This window comes from Oncorhynchus keta, unplaced genomic scaffold (assembly GCF_023373465.1).
Source record: "Oncorhynchus keta strain PuntledgeMale-10-30-2019 unplaced genomic scaffold, Oket_V2 Un_contig_13884_pilon_pilon, whole genome shotgun sequence".
NCBI classification, from domain to species: domain Eukaryota; kingdom Metazoa; phylum Chordata; class Actinopteri; order Salmoniformes; family Salmonidae; genus Oncorhynchus; species Oncorhynchus keta.
The window spans coordinates 14243-38021 of record NW_026278419.1 but is presented as its reverse complement, the minus strand read 5'-3'; the positions used below and the strand labels follow the sequence as shown (position 1 = coordinate 38021).

Below are 23779 nucleotides of genomic sequence, written 5' to 3'. Positions count from 1 at the left end.
CCATATAGAACCAGTAGAATGGGGACGTCCATATAGAACCAGTAGAATGGGGGCGTCCATATAGAACCAGTAGAATGGGGACGTCCAGTAGAACCAGTAGAATGGGGCGTCCATATAGAACCAGTAGAATGGGGACGTCCATATAGAACCAGTAGAATGGGGACGTCCAGATAGAACCAGTAGAATGGGGACGTCCATAGAACCAGTAAAATGGGGACGTCCATATAGAACCAGTAGAATGGGGGCGTCCCAGTAGAATGGGGACGTCCATATAGAACCAGTAGAATGGGGACGTCCATATAGAACCAGTAGAATGGGGACGTCCATATAGAACCAGTAGAATGGGGGCGTCCATATAGAACCAGTAGAATGGGGACGTCCAGGGTAGAATGGGGCGTCCATATAGAACCAGTAGAATGGGGACGTCCATATAGAACCAGTAGAATGGGGGCGTCCAGATAGAACCAGTAGAATGGGGGAACGTCCATATAGAACCAGTAGAATGGGGACGTCCATATAGAACCAGTAGAATGGGGACGTCCAGATAGAACCAGTAGAATGGGGGCGTCCAGATAGAACCAGTAGAATGGGACCAGTAGAATGGGGACGTCCATATAGAACCAGTAGAATGGGGACGTCCATATAGAACCAGTAGAATAGGGGGACGTCCATATAGAACCAGTAGAATGGGGACGTCCAGTAGAACCAGTAGAATGGGGACGTCCATATAGAACCAGTAGAATGGGGACGTCCAGATAGAACCAGTAGAATGGGGACGTCCAGATAGAACCAGTAGAATGGGGGCGTCCATATAGAACCAGTAGAATGGGGGGGACGTCCATATAGAACCAGTAGAATGGGGACGGATAGAACCAGTAGAATGGGGACGTCCCAGATAGTAGAATGGGGGCGTCCAGATAGAACCAGTAGAATGGGGACCAGTAGAACCAGTAGGGGGGACGTCCATATAGAACCAGTAGAATGGGGACGTCCATATAGAACCAGTAGAACGGGGACGTCCAGATAGAACCAGTAGAATGGGGACGTCCATATAGAACCAGTAGAATGGGGACGTCCAGATGGAACCAGTAGAATGGGGACGTCCAGATAGAACCAGTAGAATGGGGACGTTAGGAGAAAAGGGATATTTTTTCTCATTTCAAAACACAGCTTTCAATAATCAATAATATACACAAACACACACACTTATGTGATAAGAAAAATTCAGAGTCCCACAGCAAAGGGTCTGAATACTTATGTAAATAAGGTATATCAGTTTTTTATTTTTAAATGTATATATATAAAGCTTTTTTTTTTTCTTCACCCTGTCATTATGGGATATTGTGTATAGATTGCTGAAGTTTTTATTTAATTTAATCCGTTTTAGAATAAGGCTGTGTAACGTAACAAAATGTGCACAAATCAATGGGTCTGAATACTGTATGTTCACTCCTTCTCCCTGTTGTCCTCTCCCTCCCAGCTTTGCCCTAGAGCCTCTCCTGCCAAAGAAGTTGCACTGCAAGTCCCAGGATAAGCTGGAGCGCGACGAGTCGGAGAGGGAGAGGAAGGACAAGAAGAAAGAGAAGAGGAACAGTAAACACCAGGAGATATTTGACAAGGAGCTGAAGACCACAGACATCTCCCTGCAGCCCGCCGAGGCAGTCATACTGTCAGAGACGGTGAGGGGGGACTATCCCTGGCTCTGCTCCTCCTCCCTCCTCTCCTCTCCTCCCTCCTCTCCTCTCCTCCACCCTGCCTCCCTCCTCCTCCTCTCCTCCCTCCTCCTCTCCTCCCTCTCCCTCCCTCCTCACCCTCCCTCCTCTCCTCCCTCTCCCTCCCTCCTCCCCCTCCCTCCTCTCCTCCCTCTCCCTCCTCCTCTCCTCCCTCCCTCCCTCCCTTCCCCCCTCCTTCCTCTCCTCCCTCCCTCCCTCCCTTCCCCCTCCTTCCTCTCCTCCCTCCCTCACCCTCCCTCTCTCCTACCCTCCCTCCCTCCTCCTCCCTCCCCTCCCCCCCCCCTCCCCTTCCTCTCCTCCCTCCCTCTCCCTCCCTCCTCCTCCCTCCCTCCTCCCCTTCCTCCCTCTCTCCTCACCACATAATTATATCCCTCAGCTCCTCTCCTCTTCTCCCTCCTCCCTCAGCTTCTCTCCTCGCTCCCTTGTCTTCTCTTCATTACAGTGGCAGAGCACCAAGGCCCACTGCTCTGGCCCTTTGGGATGTAGCTACCAGTCGGTAATTCAATTAAGAAAAGAATCAGAGTCCCCTGGTGGTAGATCAGTCAGCTAGCCAATCGTCTGGTCCCTAGATTCCTCTGGTGGTAGATCAGTCAGCTAGCCAGTCGTCTGGCCCCTAGATTCCCCTGGTGGTAGATCAGTCAGCCAGTCGTCAGGCCCCTAGATTCCCCTGGTGGTAGATCAGTCAGCTAGCCAGTCGTCTGGCCCCTAGATTCCCCTGGTGGTAGATCAGTCAGCTAGCCAGTCGTCTGGCCCCTAGATTCCCCTGGTGGTAGATCAGTCAGCCAGTCGTCTGGCCCCTAGATTCCCCTGCTGGTAGATCAGTCAGCCAGTCGTCTGGCCCCTAGATTCCCCTGGTGGTAGATCAGTCAGCCAGTCGTCTGGCCCCTAGATTCCCCTGGTGGTAGATCAGTCAGCCAGTCGTCTGGCCCCTAGATTCCCCTGGTGCTACATCAGTCAGCTAGTCGTCTGGCCCCTAGATTCCCTGGTGGTAGATCAGCCAGCCAGCCAGTCGTCTGGCCCCTAGATTCCCCTGGTGGTAGATCAGTCAGCCAGTCGTCTGGCCCCTAGATTCCCCTGGTGGTAGATCAGTCAGCCAGTCGTCTGGCCCCTAGATTCCCCTGGTGGTAGATCAGTCAGCCAGTCGTCTGGCCCCTAGATTCCCTGGTGGTAGATCAGTCAGCCAGTCGTCTGGCCCCTAGATTCCCCTGGTGGTAGATCAGTCAGCCAGTCGTCTGGCCCCTAGATTCCCTGGTGGTAGATCAGTCAGCCAGTCGTCTGGCCCCTAAATTCCCTGGTGCTACATCAGTCAGCCAGTCGTCTGGCCCCTAGATTCCCCTGGTGGTAGATCAGCCAGCCAGTCGTCTGGCCCCTAAATTCCCTGGTGGTAGATCAGTCAGCCAGTCGTCTGGCCCCTAGATTCCCCTGGTGGCAGATCAGCCAGCCAGTCGTCTGGCCCCTAGATTCCCCTGGTGGCAGATCAGCCAGCCAGTCGTCTGGCCCCTAGATTCCCCTGGTGGTAGATCAGCCAGCCAGTCGTCTGGCCCCTAGATTCCCCTGGTGGTAGATCAGTCAGCTAGCCAGTCGTCTGGCCCCTAGATTCCCCTGGTGGTAGATCAGTCAGCTAGCCAGTCGTCTGGCCCCTAGATTCCCCTGGTGGTAGATCAGCCAGCCAGTCGTCTGGCCCCTAAATTCCCCTGGTGGTAGATCAGTCAGCCAGTCGTCTGGCCCCTAGATTCCCCTGGTGGCAGATCAGTCAGCCAGTCGTCTGGCCCCTAGATTCCCCTGGTGGCAGATCAGCCAGCCAGTCGTCTGGCCCCTAGATTCCCCTGGTGGTAGATCAGCCAGCCAGTCGTCTGGCCCCTAGATTCCCTTGGTGGTAGATCAGTCAGCCAGTCGTCTTGCCCCTAGATTCCCCTGGTGGCAGATCAGCCAGCCAGTCGTCTGGCCCCTAGATTCCCCCGGTGGTAGATCAGCCAGCCAGTCGTCTGGCCCTGCCCCTAGATTCCCCTGGTGGTAGACGACTGGCAGGCTAGTCATCTGGCCCCTAGATTCCCCTGGTGGTAGATCAGCCAGCCAGCCAGTCGTCTGGCCCCTAGATTCCCCTGGTGGTAGATCAGCCAGCCAGCCAGTCGTCTGGCCCCTAGATTCCCCTGGTGGTAGATCAGCCAGCCAGTCGTCTGGCCCGGCCCCTAGATTCCCCTGGTGGTAGACGACTGGTAGGCTTGTCGTCTGGCCCCTAGGTTCCCCTGGTGGTAGGTCAGCCAGCCAGCCAGTCGTCTGGCCCCTAGATTCCCCTGGTGCTACATCAGTCAGCCAGTCGTCTGGCCCCTAGATTCCCCTGGTGGTAGATCAGTCAGCTAGCCAGTCGTCTGGCCCCTAGATTCCCCTTGTGGTAGATCAGCCAGCCAGTCGTCTGGCCCCTAGATTTCCTTGGTGGTAGATCAGTCAGCCAGTCGTCTGGCCCCTAGATTCCCCTGGTGACAGATCAGCCAGCCAGTCGTCTGGCCCCTAGATTCCCTTGGTGGTAGATCAGTCAGCCAGTCGTCTGGCCCCTAGATTCCCCTGGTGGCAGATCAGTCAGCCAGTCGTCTGGCCCCTAGATTCTCCTGGTGGTAGATCAGCCAGCCAGTCGTCTGGCCCGGCCCCTAGATTCCCCTGGTGGTAGACGACTGGCAGGCTAGTCGTCTGGCCCCTAGATTCCCCTGGTGGTAGATCAGCCAGCCAGCCAGTTGTCTGGCCCCTAGATTCCCTTGGTGGTAGATCAGTCAGCCAGTCGTCTGGCCCCTAGATTCCCCTGGTGGTAGATCAGCCAGCCAGTCGTCTGGCCCCTAGATTCCCTTGGTGGTATATCAGTCAGCCAGTCGTCTGGCCCCTAGATTCCCCTGGTGGCAGATCAGTCAGCCAGTCGTCTGGCCCCTAGATTCCCCTGGTGGTAGATCAGCCAGCCAGTCGTCTGGCCCGGCCCTACATTCCCTGGTGGTAGACGACTGGCAGGCTAGTTGTCTGGCCCCTAGATTCCCTGGTGGTAGATCAGCCAGTCAGCCAGTCGTCTGGCCCCTAGATTCCCTGGTGGTAGATCAGCCAGCCAGTCGTCTGGCCCCTAGATTCCCCTGGTGGCAGATCAGCCATCCAGGCATCAGTCGTCCGGCCCTAGATTCCCTGGTGGTAGATCAGTCAGCCAGTCGTCTGGCCCCTAGATTCCCCTGGTGGTAGATCAGTCAGCCAGTCGTCTGGCCCCTAGATTCCCTGGTGGTAGATCAGCCATCCAGGCATCAGTTGTCCGGCCCCTAGGTTCCCTGGTGGTAGATCAGTCAGCCAGTCGTCTGGCCCTAGATTCCCCTTTGGTAGATCAGCCAGCCAGTCGTCTGGCCCCTAGATTCCCCTGGTGGTAGATCAGCCAGCCGAGCGCCTGGCCCCTGATAGAGCTTCTTCCTCGGGGCCTGAGAAGAGAGGAGAGATGACTCTTTCATTCAACGTCGTTGGCACAGGGAAGAGGCTGACAGCTGTACTGTCTCCGTTAAATACATCCACTCTAAGCATCACCCTGTTGAGGACTGACTTTGAGTTTTACAGCGGGGTTGAATGACAAATTAACTTATGAATCAACAGCTAATTGTCTACAATATATATATATATATATATATATATAAGTGTGGAGCCCTTTAAAACTTCTTCACAATACAGATTGTGAAATTATGCCCTACCATGTGAAACCAATATTGAGGCACTAACCACAAATAAGATGCAGTAAGCTGACAGTAGATGTGAGTTTGAATCTACACCCAGCTTCAGAAATACAAACAGCCTCTGAACATATTTGCATGTTCAGAGAGGAATACGATGAGCCAATCCCGACGAGGATACGAAAGCAATTTTCACCCTAAATGGTATTTAATTGCTCTCTCCTTTGTTATTCTTCAGCTTAGACACAGTTGGCCTTTCAGTGCAGTACATTTAATTGGTTTTATAGTGAGATTTGTGATGTAGTTTAGATGGTTTTCTAGTGAGATGTAATTTAGATGGTTTTCTATTGAGGTCAATTGAGATGTAGTTTAGATGGTTTTCTATTGTGATGTAGTGAGATGTAGTTTAGATGGTGTTCTATTGAGATGTAGTTTAGATGGTTTTCTATTGAGATGTTTAGTGGTTTTCTATTGATGTAGTTTAGATGGTTTCTATTGAGATGTAGTTTAGATGGTTTTCTATTGAGTTCTATTGAGATGTAGTTTAGATGGTTTTCAATTGAGATGTAGTTTAGATGGTTTTCTAGTGAGGTCTATTGAGATGTAGTTTAGATGGTTTTCTATTGTGATGTAGTTTAGATGGTTTTCTATTGAGATGTAGTTTAGATGGTTTTCTATTGAGTTCTATTGAGATGTAGTTTAGATGGTTTTCTATTGAGATGTAGTTTAGATGGTTTTCTATTGAGATGTAGTTTAGATGGTGTTCTATTGAGATGTAGTTTAGATGGTTTTCTATTGAGATGTAGTTTAGATGGTTTTCTATTGAGATGTAGTTTAGATGGTTTTCTATTGAGATGTAGTTTAGATGGTGTTCTATTGAGATGTAGTTTAGATGGTTTTCTATTGAGATGTAGTTTTGATGGTTTTCTATTGAGATGTAGTTTAGATGGTTTTCTATTGTGATGTAGTTTAGATGGTTTTCTAGTGAGATGTAATTTAGATGGTTTTCTAGTGAGATGTAATTTAGATGGTTTTCTATTGAGATGTAGTTTAGATGGTTTTCTATTGAGATGTAGTTTAGATGGTGTTCTATTGAGATATGGTTTTCTATTGTGATGTAATTTAGATGGTTTTCTATTGAGATGTAGTTTAGATGGTGTTCTATTGAGATGTAGTTTAGATGGTTTTCTATTGAGGTCTATTGTGATGTAGTTTAGATGGTTTCTATTGAGATGTAGTTTAGATGGTTTTCTATTGGGATGTAGTTTAGATGGTTTTTATTGAGATATTGAGTTCTATTGTGATGTAATTTAGATGGTTTTCTATTGTGATGTAGTTTAGATGGTTTTCTATTGGGATGTAGTTTAGATGGTTTTCTATTGAGATGTAGTTTAGATGGTTTTCTATTGAGATGGAGTTTAGATGGTTTTCTATTGGGATGTAGTTTAGATGGTTTTTCTATTGAGTTCTATTGTGATGTAGTTTAGATGGTTTTCTATTGAGATGTAGTTTTGATGGTCTCTCCTCAATGATTGATTGCATCCTGATCTCTGATGGATCTCTCTCTCCGTCCTCTCTCTCCCTCCTCTCTCTCCCTTCTCTCTCTCCCTCCTCTCTACCTTCTCTCTCTCCCTTCTCTCTCTCCTTCTCTCTCTCCCCTCTCTCTCTCCCTCCTCTCTCCCTCCTCTCTCTCTCCTCCCTCCTCTCTCTCCCTCTCTCCTCTCTCTCCCTCCTCTCTCTCTCCTCCCTCTCTCTCTCTCTCCCTCCTCTCTCTCCCCTCCTCTCTCTCCCTCCTCTCTCTCCCTCCTCTCTCTCCCTCCCCTCTCTCCCCTCCCTCCTCTCTCTCCCTCCTCTCTCTCCCTCCTCTCTCCTCCCTCCTCTCCCTCCCTCTCTCCCTCTCTCTCTCTCCTCTCTCTCTCCTCTCCCCTTCCTCTCTCTCTCCTCCTCTCTCTCTCTCCCTCCTCTCTCTCCCTCCTCTCTCTCCCTCCTCTCTCTCCCTCTCTCCTCCTCCTCTCTCTCTCTCTCTCTCTCTCTCCTCTCTCTCTCTCTCTCTCTCCCTCCTCTCTCTCCCTCCTCTCTCTCTCTCCTCCCCTCCTCTCTCCCTCCTCTCTCTCCCTCCTCTCTCTCCCTCCTCTCTCTCTCCTCTCTCTCTCCCTCCTCTCTCTCCTCCTCCTCTCTCCCTCTCCCTCCCTCTCTCTCTCCCTCTCTCTCTCTCCTCCCTCTCTCTCTCTCTCTCTCTCTCTCTCTCCCTCCTCTCTCTCCCTCCTCTCTCTCCCTCTCTCTCTCCCTCTCTCTCTCCCTCCTCTCTCTCCCTCCTCTATCTCCCTCCTCTCTCTCTCCCTCCTCTCTCTCCCTCCTCTCTCTCCCTCCTCTCTCTCCAGACGTCATCAGATCAGCCTACATCCTCTTATCTATTTTTTGATTGTATGATTTGATTTGATTAGATTCCTACAGGATCTGTAATACATCTCTTCTCTCTCTCTCTGTGTGTTCAGATCAGCCCACTGAGGCCTCAGAGACCAAAGAGTCAGGTGTTGAACCTGTTGAGTGGAGACCGCCGTCTCTCTGTGTCCCCCGGACCCCCCCAGCCCCATTCCTCCCCGGGCCCCCCACCCATCACCCCCAGGAACAAGCTGTCCTTCAGCCTGCTCACCGTCTCCAGTGAGTACACACATACATGGACAGATATGCACACACACACGTACGCACACACACACACACTTGCCTTGCAGCTACCTCCGCCATGTTCTCTTACCCTGCTGGCTGAATGTTTCTTCTAGTGTCGTCTCTGTCTTCCCTGGGCTCTCTAGGATCGTCTCTGTCTTCCCTGGGCTCTCTAGGGTCGCCTCTGTCTTCCCTGGGCTCTCTAGGGTCGCCTCTGTCTTCCCTGGGCTCTCTAGGGTCGCCTCTGTCTTCCCTGGGCTCTCTAGGGTCGCCTCTGTCTTCCCTGTGCTCTCTAGGGTCGCCTCTGTCTTCCCTGTGCTCTCTAGTGTCGTCTCTGTCTTCCCTGGGCTCTCTAGGGTCGTCTCTGTCTTCCCTATGCTCTCTAGGGTCGTCTGTCTTCCCTGGGCTCTCTAGGGTCGTCTCTGTCTTCCCTGGGCTCTCTAGGGTTGTCTCTGTCTTCCCTGGGCTCTCTAGAGTCGTCTGTCTTCCCTGGGCTCTCTAGAGTCGTCTGTCTTCCCTGGGCTCTCTAGGGTCGTCTCTGTCTTTCCTGGGCTCTCTAGAGTCGTCTGTCTTCCCTGGGCTCTCTAGAGTCGTCTGTCTTCCCTATGCTCTCTAGGGTTGTCTCTGTCTTCCCTGGGCTCTCTAGAGTCGTCTCTGTCTTTCCTGGGCTCTCTAGAGTCGTCTGTCTTCCCTGGGCTCTCTAGGGTTGTCTCTGTCTTCCCTGGGCTCTCTAGAGTCGTCTGTCTTCCCTGGGCTCTCTAGGGTCGTCTCTGTCTTTCCTGGGCTCTCTAGAGTCGTCTGTCTTCCCTGGGCTCTCTAGGGTCGTCTGTCTTCCCTGGGCTCTCTAGAGTCGTCTGTCTTACCTGGGCTCTCTAGGGTCGTCTGTCTTCCCTGTGCTCTCTAGGGTCGTCTCTGTCTTCCCTGGGCTCTCTATGGTCGTCTGTCTTCCCTGGGCTCTCTAGGGTCGTCTGTCTACCCTGTGCTCTCTAGGGTCGTCTGTCTTCCCTGTGATGTGTCATTGCATCACTGTGTCTTGCATCACTCCATCCCACAGAAACTACGCGGAGATGGATAGAGGCAGTGTACGGTGTTTCTGAATGTTCCATCGTTGCCCTTTCAGAAACATGGTTGACTGAAGAGACATCATCTCCTTTATAATGCCACTGGAGAACATCCAGGCTTCATCTCCTTTATAATGCCACTGGAGAACATCCATGCTTCATCTCCTTTATAATGCCACTGGAGAACATCCAGGCTTCATCTCCTTTATAATGCCACTGGAGAACATCCAGGCTTCATCTCCTTTATAATACCACTAGAGAACATCCAGGCTTCATCTCCTTTATAATACCACTGGAGAACATCCAGGCTTCATCTCCTTTATAATGCCACTAGAGAACATCCAGGCTTCATCTCCTTTATAATGCCACTAGAGAACATCCAGGCTTCATCTCCTTTATAATGCCACTGGAGAACATCCAGGCTTCATCTCCTTTATAATGCCACTGGAGAACATCCAGGCTTCATCTCCTTTATAATGCCACTGGAGAACATCCAGGCTTCATCTCCTTTATAATGCCACTGGAGAACATCCAGGCTTCATCTCCTTTATAATACCACTGGAGAACATCCAGGCTTCATCTCCTTTATAATGCCAATAGAGAACATCCAGGCTTCACCTCCTTTATAATGCCACTGGAGAACATCCAGGCTTCATCTCCTTTATAATGCCACTAGAGAACATCCAGGCTTCATCTCCTTTATAATGCCACTGGGGAACATCCAGGCTTCATCTCCTTTATAATGCCACTGGAGAACATCCAGGCTTCATCTCCTTTATAATGCCACTAGAGAACATCCAGGCTTCATCTCCTTTATAATGCCACTGGAGAACATCCAGGCTTCATCTCCTTTATAATGCCACTGGAGAACATCCAGGCTTCATCTCCTTTATAATGCCACTGGAGAACATCCAGGCTTCATCTCCTTTATAATACCACTGGAGAACATCCAGGCTTCATCTCCTTTATAATGCCACTAGAGAACATCCAGGCTTCATCTCCTTTATAATGCCACTGGAGAACATCCAGGCTTCATCTCCTTTATAATGCCACTGGAGAACATCCAGGCTTCATCTCCTTTATAATGCCACTGGAGAACATCCAGGCTTCATCTCCTTTATAATGCCACTGGGGAACATCCAGGCTTCATCTCCTTTATAATGCCACTGGGGAACATCCAGGCTTCATCTCCTTTATAATGCCACTAGAGAACATCCACGCTTCATCTCCTTTATAATGCCACTAGAGAACATCCAGGCTTCATCTCCTTTATAATGCCACTAGAGAACATCCAGGCTTCATCTCCTTTATAATGCCACTGGAGAACATCCACGCTTCATCTCCTTTATAATGCCACTAGAGAACATCCAGGCTTCATCTCCTTTATAATGCCACTAGAGAACATCCAGAGTGGCAGGAGGAGCGGCCATTTTGTGTTCATTAACATGTTCTCTTCTTTGTAAGAGGGACCTCACGCTTCCATCTGATAACATCGATGTTTAATCTCTGTTGATAGAGATACCCTCGTGTTCATGTCTTGGTGTTTAAAACAAGCGGTGATTGGATGCACCGATCGGCCACCTGATTGGTGGTTTCATTGATGTCCTCGCATCGACCTGGGATTGGATTAATAGTGAAGCTAAAAATTTGATTTCTATTGGGTGATTACAAGGATTGGGTGATTTCTATTGGGTGATTACAAGGATTGGGTGATTTCTATTGGGTGATTACAAGGATTGGGTGATTTCTATTGGGTGATTACAAGGATTGGGTGATTTCTATTGGGTGATTACAAGGATTGGGTGATTTCTATTGGGTGATTACAAGGATTGGGTGATTTCTATTGGGTGATTACAAGGATTGGGTGATTTCTATTGGGTGATTACAAGGATTGGGTGATTTCTATTGGGTGATTATAAGGATTGGGTGATTTCTATTGGGTGATTACAACGTAAACGTATTTAGAAAGTGAGAAGCACTCACTGACATCTGACTTGTTAAATAGTTTATACTGCAGCTATCTGTATCCCTCTATAAGCCCACGAGACTGACCAGACCATCTGCCTTGTTGAATAGTTTATACTGTAACTATCTGTATCCCCTCTATAAGCCCACGAGACTGACCAGTCCATCTGCCTTGTTGAATAGTTTATACTGCAGCTATCTGTATCCCCTCTATAAGCCCACGAGACTGACCAGTCCATCTGCCTTGTTGAATAGTTTATACTGCAGCTATCTGTATCCCCTCTATAAGCCCACGAGACTGACCAGACCATCTGCCTTGTTGAATAGTTTATACTGCAGCTATCTGTATCCCCTCTATAAGCCCACGAGACTGACCAGTCCATCTGCCTTGTTGAATAGTTTATACTGCAGCTATCTGTATCCCCTCTATAAGCCCACGAGACTGACCAGTCCATCTGCCTTGTTGAATAGTTTATACTGCAGCTATCTGTATCCCCTCTATAAGCCCACGAGACTGACCAGTCCATCTGCCTTGTTGAATAGTTTATACTGCAGCTATCTGTATCCCCTCTATAAGCCCACGAGACTGACCAGTCCATCTGCCTTGTTGAATAGTTTATACTGTAGCTATCTGTATCCCTCTATAAGCCCACGAGACTGACCAGACCATCTGCCTTGTTGAATAGTTTATACTGCAGCTATCTGTATCCCCTCTATAAGCCCACGAGACTATCTGCCTTGTTGAATAGTTTATACTGTAGCTATCTGTATCCCCTCTATAAGCCCACGAGACTGACCAGTCCATCTGCCTTGTTGAATAGTTTATACTGCAGCTATCTGTATCCCCTCTATAAGCCCACGAGACTGACCAGACCATCTGCCTTGTTGAATAGTTTATACTGTAGCTATCTGTATCCCCTCTATAAGCCCACGAGACTGACCAGACCATCTGCCTTGTTGAATAGTTTATACTGTAGCTATCTGTATCCCCTCTATAAGCCCACGAGACTGACCAGACCATCTGCCTTGTTGAATAGTTTATACTGCAGCTATCTGTATCCCCTCTATAAGCCCACGAGACTGACCAGTCCATCTGCCTTGTTGAATAGTTTATACTGCAGCTATCTGTATCCCCTCTATAAGCCCACGAGACTGACCAGTCCATCTGCCTTGTTGAATAGTTTATACTGCAGCTATCTGTATCCCCTCTATAAGCCCACGAGACTGACCAGACCATCTGCCTTGTTGAATAGTTTATACTGCAGCTATCTGTATCCCCTCTATAAGCCCACGAGACTGACCAGACCATCTGCCTTGTTGAATAGTTTATACTGTAGCTATCTGTATCCCCTCGTCTATAAGCCCACGAGACTGACCAGACCATCTGCCTCCCTTTTTTATTTTTTTTATTTTTTATTTTTTTATTTTACCTTTATTTTACCAGGCAAGTCAGTTAAGAACATATTCTTATTTTCAATGACGGCCTGGGAACAGTGGGTTAACTGCCTGTTCAGGGGAAGAACGACAGATTTGTACCTTGTCAGCTCAGGGGTTTGAACTCGCAACCTTCCGGTTACTAGTCCAACGCTCTAACCACTAGGCTACGCCTCCGCCCCTTATTGATTCTCTAAATAATGTGGCAGGTAATAACAGATTTACTTTTCATTGAAATGAATGACCACTTTCCACTTTTCTTCGGCAACTGGAAAATGAACAGATGGGGAATGATTAGTACAATGTAGAATATTTAACTAAAGTAATTATGATCACTTTAAGATGTTGATTGATGATATATATATATATTCAGGCTGATTTGGAGTCTGCTTGCCAGACTCACATCTTTCAATTGTTGTATTTCACCACTGCTTTGCCTTCGTTAAGTCACGTAAGACAGCAGCAGAAGGTTCTGGAAACCTTGGGTTTTCTCAACCCGGTCTCAAAAAACCCACAGTACAAAATTTAAAAATAAATAAAAATAAAAGTTGTGTAAAAGGTTCATCAATCATCTGTTGAGTAAGACAAAAGCCCTGTACAACTCCCCCATGTCAATGTGGTCCTTCTGTAGCTCAGTTGGTAGAGCATGGTAACGCCAGGGTAGTGGGTTCGATTCCCGGTACTGTACAACTCCCCCATGTCAATGTCCTGTTGGAAATAAGACCTATACTGTTCTTGATGTTATTTCAAGTCAATTAAATAAAAAAACGTTTTTTGTGAATGTGGGTTCCTCTCTGCCAAAGACAACAGAGACAACGGATGGAAATCCCCCTGGGTTACATGTCCCTTCTCTGCTTCAGTGTGATCCTCCTGATGGGAGGCGATGGAGGTCATCGGTAACTTAAAGATATCAGCGGCAGGTCATGATAAGATCGGTGTCTCTTGTGGTGAAATCGGTGTCTTCCTCGATCACTGAGCCTCTTTATATAAAGTCCATCTTCACCAAATCAATCCCAACTGGTATATTGTTCCTAAAGATTAAAAAATGACCTCCATCCAGTTGGGATTGATTTGATGAAGATGGACGTAAAGAGGCTCAGTGATCGAGGAAGACTTTTTGCAGTCTATATTGTTCATAAAGATTCAAAATGACCTCCATCCAGTTGGGATTGATTTGAGGGTTGGTGGAGGGTGAGGTTTTACCTGTCTGTTTTCATAGTGGGAGGGTGAGGGTTTTACCAGTCTAGTTTTCATAGTGGAGGGTGAGGGTTTTACCAGTCTAGTTTTTATAGTGGAGGGTAAGGGTTAGTGGTGAGGGTTTTACCAGTCTAGTTTTCATAGTGGAGGGGAGGGTTAGTTTTCATACTGGTGAGGGTTTTACCAGTCTAGTTTTCATAGTGGAGGGTTAGGGTTTTACCAGTCTAGTTTTCATAGTGGAGGTTTTTACCAGTCTAGTTTTCATAGTGGAGGGTAAGGGTTAGTTGAGGGTTTACCAGTCTAGTTTTCATAGTGGAGGGTTAGTGGTGATCGTTTTACCAGTCTAGTTTTCATAGTGGAGGGTGAGAGTTTTACCAGTCTAGTTTTCATAGTGGAGGGTGAGGGTTAGTGGTGAGGGTTTTACCAGTCTAGTTTTCATAGTGGAGGGTCTAGTTTTCATAGTGGAGGGTGAGGTTTTACCAGTCTAGTTTTCATAGTGGAGGGTGAGGGTTTTACCAGTCTAGTTTTCATAGTGGAGGGTAAGTGGTGAGGGTTTTACCAGTCTAGTTTTCATAGTGGAGGGTGAGTCTAGTTTTCATAGTGGAGTTTTACCAGTCTAGTTTTCATAGTGGAGGGTAAGGGTCTAGTTTTCATAGTGGTGAGGTTTTACCAGTCTAGTTTTCATAGTGGAGGGTGAGGGTTTTGACCAGTCTAGTTTTCATAGTGGAGGGTGAGGGTTAGTGGTGAGGGATTTACCAGTCTAGTTTTCATAGTGGAGGGTGAGGGTTAGTGGTGAGGGATTTACCAGTCTAGTTTTCATAGTGGAGTGTAGGGGTTAGTAGTGAGGTTTTACCAGTCTAGTTTTCATAGTGGAGGGTAAGGGTTTTTAGTGGTGAGGGTGAGTTTTACCAGTCTAGTTTTCATAGTGGAGGGTTAGTGGTTTTTACCAGTCTCGTTTTCATAGTGGAGGGTGAAGGTTTTCACCAGTCTTGTTTTCATAGGGTGAAGGGTGAAGGTTTTACCAGTCTAATTTTTACATAGTGGAGGGTATGGGTTAGTGGTGAGGGTTAGGTTTTACCTGTCTAGTTTTCATAGTGGAGGGTGAGGGTTTTACCTGTCTAGTTTTCATACTGGAGGGTTAGGGTTTTACCAGTCTAGTTTTCATACTGGAGGGTAAGTGTTTTACCAGTCTAGTTTTCATAGTGGAGGGTGAGGGTTAGTGGTGAGGGATTTCCCAGTCTAGTTTTCATAGTGGAGGGTTAGTGGTGAGGGTTTTACCAGTCTAGTTTTAATAGTGGAGGGTAAGGGTTTTACCAGTCTAGTTTTCATAGTGGAGGGGGAAGGTTTTACCAGTCTAGTTTTCATAGTGGAGGGGGAAGGTTTTACCAGTCTCGTTTTCATAGTGGAGGGGGAAGGTTTTACCAGTCTAGTTTTCATAGTGGATCGTACTATTTTGCCCTTTGTTATTCCTAATCTATATCAATGACCTTGCTGTTGGGTCTTCTACCGTACCTCCCTTCTCTTTACTGATGATACCAATTAGATTGTATCACCCAAGCATTTTTGATTCACTAATTAAATGAAACCAGCTCAGGCATGGCCACATTTTCTCAATGATTCCAGATAAACAAATTATCTTTAAACATTAATACATTCAACTTTATTATATTCAATTAAATGGAACAGGCCACATCCACTAGATTCCTCAGAGCTCTAATTGATGAAACGTTATCCTGGTAGGAACATATTCATTTTGTCTGTAGCAAAGTGATGAAATCTGTTGGAATCATCAGAGTGGTTTGGTTCATCAAGTTTGCTTCTCAACGCTACACTAGAGCTGCATTGACCCAGATCTCATGTACTGTAATATTGTCTGGGCCAGTACATACGTCTCCTACCTACACAGATTACTCATCATACAAAAGAAAATGTGCAAGACTATTCGCCACTGGCACAATCTGAATAATTAGTTTCCCTTGGGGATGAGTGGTGACCTCAGGACTAAAGATTGTCCTCTGTCTCTCTCTCTCTCTCTGTCTGTCTCTCTGTCTGTCTCTCTCTCTCGGTCTCTCTGTGTCTGTCTCTCTGTTTCTCTCTGTGTCTGTCTCTCTGTCTCAATCTCTGTCTGTCTCTCTCTCTCGTTCTCTCTGTGTCTGTCTCTCTGTTTCTCTCTGTGTCTGTCTCTCTCTCTCTCTGTCTCTCTGTCTGTCTCTCTCTCTCGTTCTCTCTGTCTGTCTCTGTCTCTCTCTGTGTCTCTCTCTCTGCCTGTCTGTCTGTCTCTCAGGTCTGGAGCTGAACGGGATGGGGGTTGATAAAGGAGAGACTCCTCCTCCCCTGCCCGTGAAGGGCATCTCTGCTGATTATGGGAACCTGCTAGGAGATAATGAAGACTTGACGAGTCCCTCTACCCCTCCCCTGACACACCATCAAAGGGTAGGTTTTTAATGTGGGCAAAGAACATCACCTTAATGATGCCACGTCAATACTACGGTTAATGGAACAGCCCATCATCACCAGGGAGGGAGGGAGGGAGGGTCAGTCCACAGTCCTCAGCAACACACTCCTCTCCTCCTCTACCATGTCTGTCCTGGTGACAACAGCCCATCATCACCAGGGAGGGAGGGAGGGAGGGTCAGTCCACAGTCCTCAGCAACACACTCCTCTCCTACTCTACCATGTCTGTCCTGGTGACAACAGCCCATCATCACCAGGGAGGGAGGGAGGGAGGGTCAGTCCTCAGCAACACACTCCTCTCCTACTCTACCATGTCTGTCCTGGTGACAACAGCCCATCATCACCAGGGAGGGAGGGAGGGAGGGTCAGTCCACAGTCCTCAGCAACACACTCCTCTCCTCCTCCACCATGTCTGTCCTGGTGGCTACAGTCTGCCTCAGCCTGCCTCAGCCTGTCTCCTCCTACCTCAGCCTCTCTCCTCCTACCTCAGCCTGTCTCCTCCTGCCTCAGCCTGTCTCCTCCTACCTCAGCCCTACTCCTCCTACCTCAGCCTGTCTCCTGCTACCTCAGCCTGTCTCCTCCTGCCTCAGCCCTCCTACCTCCTCCTACCTCAGCCTGTCTCCTCCTACCTCAGCCTGTCTCCTCCTACCTCAGCCCTACTCCTCCTACCTCAGCATGTCTCCTCCTACCTCAGCCCTACTCCTCCTACCTCAGCCTGTCTCCTCCTACCTCAGCCTCTCTCCTCCTACCTCAGCCTGTCTCCTCCTGCCTCAGCCTGTCTCCTCCTACCTCAGCCCTACTCCTCCTACCTCAGCCTGTCTCCTGCTACCTCAGCCTGTCTCCTCCTGCCTCAGCCCTACTCCTCTTGCCTCAGCCTGTCTCCTCCTGCCTCAGCCTGTCTCCTCCTGCCTCAGCCCTATCTCCTCCTACCTCAGCCTGTCTCCTCCTACCTCAGCCTGTCTCCTCCTGCCTCAGCCCTACTCCTCCTACCTCAGCCTGTCTCCTCCTGCCTCAGCCTGTCTCCTCCTACCTCAGCCTGTCTCCTCCTACCTCAGCCTGTCTTCTCCTACCTCAGCCTGTCTCCTCCTGCCTCAGCCTGTCTCCTCCTACCTCAGCCTGCCTCCTCCTGCCTCAGCCTGTCTCCTCCTGCCTCAGCCTGTCTCCTCCTACCTCAGCCCTACTCCTCCTACCTCAGCCTGTCTCCTCCTGCCTCAGCCTGTCTCCTCCTACCTCAGCCTGTCTCCTCCTACCTTAGCCTGTCTTCTCCTACCTGAACCTGTCTCCTCCTACCTCAGCATGTCTCCTCCTACCTCAGCCTGTCTCCTCCTATCTACAGAGTCGGGCTAGATTAGTCTCGTCTCACTGGGGGGGGGCTTGGCAGTAAACTGGAGTCAGGTTAGATTAGTCTCACTGGGAGGGGAGACTTGGCAGTAAACTGGAGTCAGACTAGATTATTGGGGGAGGGACAGGCAGTAAACTGGAGTCAGACTAGATTAGTGGGGGAGGGACAGGCGGTAAACTGGAGTCAGACTAGATTAGTGGGGAGGACAGGCAGTAAACTGGAGTCAGACTAGATTAGGGGGGGAGGGACAGGCAGTAAACTGGAGTCAGACTAGATTAGTGGGGAGGGACAGGCAGTAAACTGGAGTCAGACTAGATTAGTGGGGGAGGGACAGGCAGTTAACTGGAGTCAGACTAGATTAGTGGGGAGGGACAGGCAGTTAACTGGAGTCAGACTAGATTAGTGGGGGAGGGACAGGCAGTAAACTGGAGTCAGACTAGATTAGTGGGGGAGGGACAGGCAGTAAACTGGAGTCAGACTAGATTAGTGGGGGAGGGACAGGCAGTTAACTGGAGTCAGACTAGATTAGTGGGGGAGGGACAGGCAGTAAACTGGAGTCAGACTAGATTAGTGGGGGAGGGACAGGCAGTAAACTGGAGTCAGACTAGATTAGTGGGGGAGGGACAGGCAGTAAACTGGAGTCAGACTAGATTAGTGGGGGAGGGACAGGCAGTAAACTGGAGTCAGACTAGATTAGTGGGGGAGGGACAGGCAGTAAACTGGAGTCAGACTAGATTAGTAGGGGAGGGACAGGCAGTAAACTGGAGTCAGACTAGATTAGTGGGGGAGGGACAGGCAGTTAACTGGAGTCAGACTAGATTAGTGGGGGAGGGACAGGCAGTAAACTGGAGTCAGACTAGATTAGTGGGGGAGGGACATTACAATCAGATCTTCCCAGCTAGTGACAGCGGGTTTAACTCCTTGACTGCTGGTGTCATTGAGTCTTGTGTAGAGTACAGTATATACATATGAGATGAGTAATGTAGGGTATATAAACATTATATAAGGTGGCTAGTGATACATTTATTACATCAACGTTTCCATTATTAAAGTGGCTAGACAGTTGAGTTGAGTGTGTTGGCAGCAGAATCTCAGGGATCTTTAACTGCTGAGTTGTGAGATGACCTGCTACATTTCCAGGATATTCCTCTTTCTTTAATCTACTTGAAGCATCTGAGTTTAAAGCTTCACAAGGTGTTATAAGGATGTATAAGCTGAGTTTAAAGCTTCACAAGGTGTTATAAGGATGTATAAGCTGAGTTTAAAGCTTCACAAGGTGTTATAAGGATGTATAAGCTGAGTTTAAAGCTTCACAAGGTGTTATAAGGATGTATAAGCTGAGTTTAAAGCTTCACAACGTGTTATAAGGATGTATAAGCTGAGTTTAAAGCTTCACAAGGTGTTTATAAGGATGTATAAGCTGAGTTTAAAGCTTCACAAGGTGTTATAAGGATGTATAAGCTGAGTTTAAAGCTTCACAAGGTGTTATAAGGATGTATAAGCTGAGTTTAAAGCTTCACAAGGTGTTTATAAGGATGTATAAGCTGAGTTTAAAGCTTCACAAGGTGTTATAAGGATGTATAAGCTGAGTTTAAAGCTTCACAAGGTGTTATAAGGATGTATAAGCTGAGTTTAAAGCTTCACGAGGTGTTATAAGGATGTATAAGCTGAGTTTAAAGCTTCACAAGGTGTTATAAGGATGTATAAACTGAGTTTAAAGCTTCACAAGGTGTTATAAGGATGTATAAGCTGAGTTTAAAGCTTCACAAGGTGTTATAAGGATGTATAAGCTGAGTTTAAAGCTTCACAAGGTGTTATAAGGATGTATAAGCTGAGTTTAAAGCTTCACAAGGTGTTATAAGGATGTATAAGCTGAGTTTAAAGCTTCACAAGGTGTTATAAGGATGTATAAGCTGAGTTTAAAGCTTCACAAGGTGTTATAAGGATGTATAAGCTGAGTTTAAAGCTTCACAAGGTGTTATAAGGATGTATAAGCTGAGTTTAAAGCTTCACAAGGTGTTATAAGGATGTATAAGCTGAGTTTAAAGCTTCACAAGGTGTTATAAGGATGTATAAGCTGAGTTTAAAGCTTCACAAGGTGTTATAAGGATGTATAAACTGAGTTTACAGCTTCACAAGGTGTTATAAGGATGTATAAGCTGAGTTTAAAGCTTCACAAGGTGTTATAAGGATGTATAAGCTGAGTTTAAAGCTTCACAAGGTGTTATAAGGATGTATAAGCTGAGTTTAAAGCTTCACAACGTGTTATAAGGATGTATAAGCTGAGTTTAAAGCTTCACAAGGTGTTTATAAGGATGTATAAGCTGAGTTTAAAGCTTCACAAGGTGTTATAAGGATGTATAAGCTGAGTTTAAAGCTTCACAAGGTGTTATAAGGATGTGTAAGCTGAGTTTAAAGCTTCACAAGGTGTTATAAGGATGTATAAACTGAGTTTAAAGCTTCACAAGGTGTTATAAGGATGTATAAGCTGAGTTTAAAGCTTCACAAGGCGTTATAAGGATGTATAAGCTGAGTTTAAAGCTTCACGAGGTGTTATAAGGATGTATAAGCTGAGTTTAAAGCTTCACAAGGTGTTTATAAGGATGTATAAGCTGAGTTTAAAGCTTCACAAGGTGTTATAAGGATGTATAAGCTGAGTTTAAAGCTTCACAAGGTGTTATAAGGATGTGTAAGCTGAGTTTAAAGCTTCACAAGGTGTTATAAGGATGTATAAACTGAGTTTAAAGCTTCACAAGGTGTTATAAGGATGTATAAGCCGAGTTTAAAGCTTCACAAGGTGTTATAAGGATGTATAAGCTGAGTTTAAAGCTTCACAAGGTGTTATAAGGATGTATAAGCTGAGTTTAAAGCTTCACAAGGTGTTATAAGGATGTATAAACCGAGTTTAAAGCTTCACAAGGTGTTTATAAGGATGTATAAGCCTTTATAATGTCTTATAAAAGTGACTTAATATTTCTGTATTCTCTTTTCTTTTTTTTTTTAATAGCATTTGCCACCTCCTCTTCCCAGCAAGACCCCTCCTCCTCCTCCCCCTAAGACCACCAGGAAACAAGCCTCCATCGATTCAGGAATTGTACAATAAACAATGACATTAAGACACCCGATTTAAAACACACAAGGTTCTTTCCCCTCTGCAACCCCCCTCCTCCTCATCCCCGCTCAACACAAGGCTCTTTCCCCTCTGCAACCCCCCTCCTCCTCATCCCCACTCAATACAAGGCTCTTTCCCCTCTGCAATCCCCCCTCCTCCTCATCCCCCGCTCAATACAAGGTTCTTTCCCCTCCTCTGCAACCCCCCTCCTCCTCATCCCTGCTCAACACAAGGTTCTTTCCCTCTGCAACCCCCCTCCTCCTCATCCCTGCTCAATACAAGGTTCTTTCCCCTCTGCAACCCCCCTCCTCATCCCCGCTCAACACAAGGTTCTTTCCCCTCTGCAACCCCCCTCCTCCTCATCCCCGCTCAACACAAGGTTCTTTCCCCTCTGCAACCCCCCTCCCTCCTCATCCCCGCTCAACACAAGGTTCTTTCCCCTCTGCAACCCCCCTCCTCCTCATCCCTGCTCAACACAAGGTTCTTTCCCCTCTGCAACCCCCCTCCTCCTCATCCCTCCTCAATACAAGGCTCTTTCCCCTCTGCAATCCCCCCTCCTCCTCATCCCCGCTCAATACAAGGTTCTTTCCCCTCTGCAACCCCCCCCTCCTCCTCATCCCTCCTCAATACAAGGCTCTTTCCCTCTGCAACCCCCTCCTCCTCATCCCTCCTCAATACAAGGTTCTTTCCCCTCTGCAACCCCCCCCTCCTCCTCATCCCTCCTCAATACAAGGTTCTTTCCCTCTGCAACCCCCCTCCTCCTCATCCCTCCTCAATACAAGGTTCTTTCCCCTCTGCAACCCCCCTCCTCCTCATCCCTCCTCAATACAAGGCTCTTTCCCCTCTGCAACCCCCCTCCTCCTCATCCCCGCTCAATACAAGGCTCTTTCCCCTCTGCAACCCCCCTCCTCCCTCCTTCCCCTCCTCAATACAAGGTTCTTTCCCCTCTGCAACCCCCCCCTCCTCCTCATCCCCGCTCAATACAAGGCTCTTTCCCCTCTGCAACCCCCTCCTCCTCATCCCTCCTCAATACAAGGTTCTTTCCCCTCTGCAACCCCCCTCCTCCTCATCCCTCCTCAATACAAGGTTCTTTCCCCTCTGCAACCCCCCTCCTCCTCATCCCTCCTCAATACAAGGTTCTTTCCCCTCTGCAACCCCCTCCTCCTCATCCCTCCTCAATACAAGGTTCTTTCCCTCTGCAACCCCCTCCTCCTCCTCATCCCTCCTCAATACAAGGTTCTTTCCCCTCTGCAACCCCCTCCTCCTCATCCCTCCTCAATACAAGGCTCTTTCCCCTCTGCAACCCCCCTCCTCCTCATCCCTCCTCAATACAAGGCTCTTTCCCCTCTGCAACCCCCCAGTCCTCCTCATCCCCGCTCAATACAAGGCTCTTTCCCCTCTGCAATCCCCCCTCCTCATCCCCGCTCAACACAAGGTTCTTTCCCCTCTGCAATCCCCCCTCCTCCTCCTCATCCCTGCTCAACACAAGGTTCCCCCCCCCTCCTCAACACAAGGCTGCGTTAACAAAATGGCAACCTATTTTCAATAGAGGACTAGTTTTCACCATCGGCTTCTGGTCAAACGTAGGGCACTATATAGTGAACAGGGTGCCATTTTGGGGAAACAGCCGCAGTCTGACCAGGAGTGGAAGAAGAGTATCTCACTCAGGCAACACTCCTTATTGAGCCATTCATCTTGGCCGTGTCCCAAAACAGCACCCTATTCCCCATATAGTGCACTACTTTTGACCACGGCCGATAGGGCTCTGGTTAAAAGTAGTGCACTACGTAGGGAATAGGGTGCCATTTTGTGGCAGAGCCTCATTGATCCTTTTTCCATTTTTGCCTGAAGTGTGATGATGCGATCTACTTTACCATAGGGTAGATAGGTGAATCAGTTTCTCATGATTACTGGTCACTGAATTTATTGATGCTATCTACCATCTAGGACTCCATTCTCCACCTGATACCAGTTCAGGCCTTTGTAATGCTATGAGGATCGTGTTCCACCTATAGAACCTTTAGAATGAGTGAAATGAATATAGAATCAGAACCAGGTGAATGAAGCGTTCTCTGGTTCTGTCTTTGACCAATAGACAGGCTGGTGAGTGACGACCAACATTCTGACCCCTCCCACCTGCCCTTAGGAGCTGGGAGCACATAGTAACAGAAAACATGCTTTTCATTCTGTGGTTTATCTTTTGTATCCATAGTAACAGAAAACATCAATTTTTATTCTGTGGTTTATCTTTTTCTATCCATATTCCCGCTTTGTACAGAGGTTTGTATATAGGATTTTTATTTTCATTTCATTTTTCTTTATGTGGAATTTATCATGACTTTTATTTTGTATTAACATTGCATTATATTAACAGGTTTTCATTTATACCCCCCAAAAAAAAAAAAAAAAAAATGTTTTTTAAAGTTTTTAAATGACAGGGACTATAAAGAATTGGTATGTGAGAATCTGCCTATCGTTGATTTTCTGGGTAAGGTTTGTGTTTTCTTTGCCGTGAACACGACTAACTCCCTCCTCCTTCATCATACATCGTCATTGTATGGGATTTTAACGCTGTAACATTGACTGTTTCCAATTCACTACTGACTTCTGAATAAACTTTCTCAACTGGGATGTTTCCACTGTTTCTTTGTGTTTTCGCTCGCTGCTCTTCAGCTTTAACGAAAACAAAATACCTTTTGAAACAAAGTCTGTTCCGTCTGGGTTGTTGACTTTGATTAATGGATGTATAGCAACTAGCTGGGTTTCACTGACAGCAATCACAACTCTACTGCTTTCTTGTCCAGGTGAAGTCTACACAGTCTCTTACGGTAAGGTAATGCAGGGTTATCAAGGTGAAGTCTGTACAGTCTCTTACGGTAATATTATACAGGAATTTTCTATGCTCCCTGACTGTCTAGTAATTATTAGAGAGCGAGCTGGACAGTCAACCTGTATGAATGTAGGTCCATTAACTGCACAGTGATTACTAGCCAGCTGAACAGTGATTACTAGCCAGCTGAACAGTGATTACTAGGCAGCTGGACAGTGATTACTAGGCAGCTGGGCAGTGATTACTAGGCAGCTGGACAGTGATTACTAGGCAGCTGGACAGTGATTACCAGGCAGCTGGACAG

General features: G+C 47.6%; 1 pseudogene; it reads left to right on the top strand.

The window, feature by feature from the left end:
- LOC127918273 (dedicator of cytokinesis protein 1-like) overlaps nt 1-23276 on the top strand; it is a 71462-nt pseudogene extending 48186 nt beyond the window's left edge.
- Nucleotides 23277-23779: the final 503 nt, after the last annotated feature.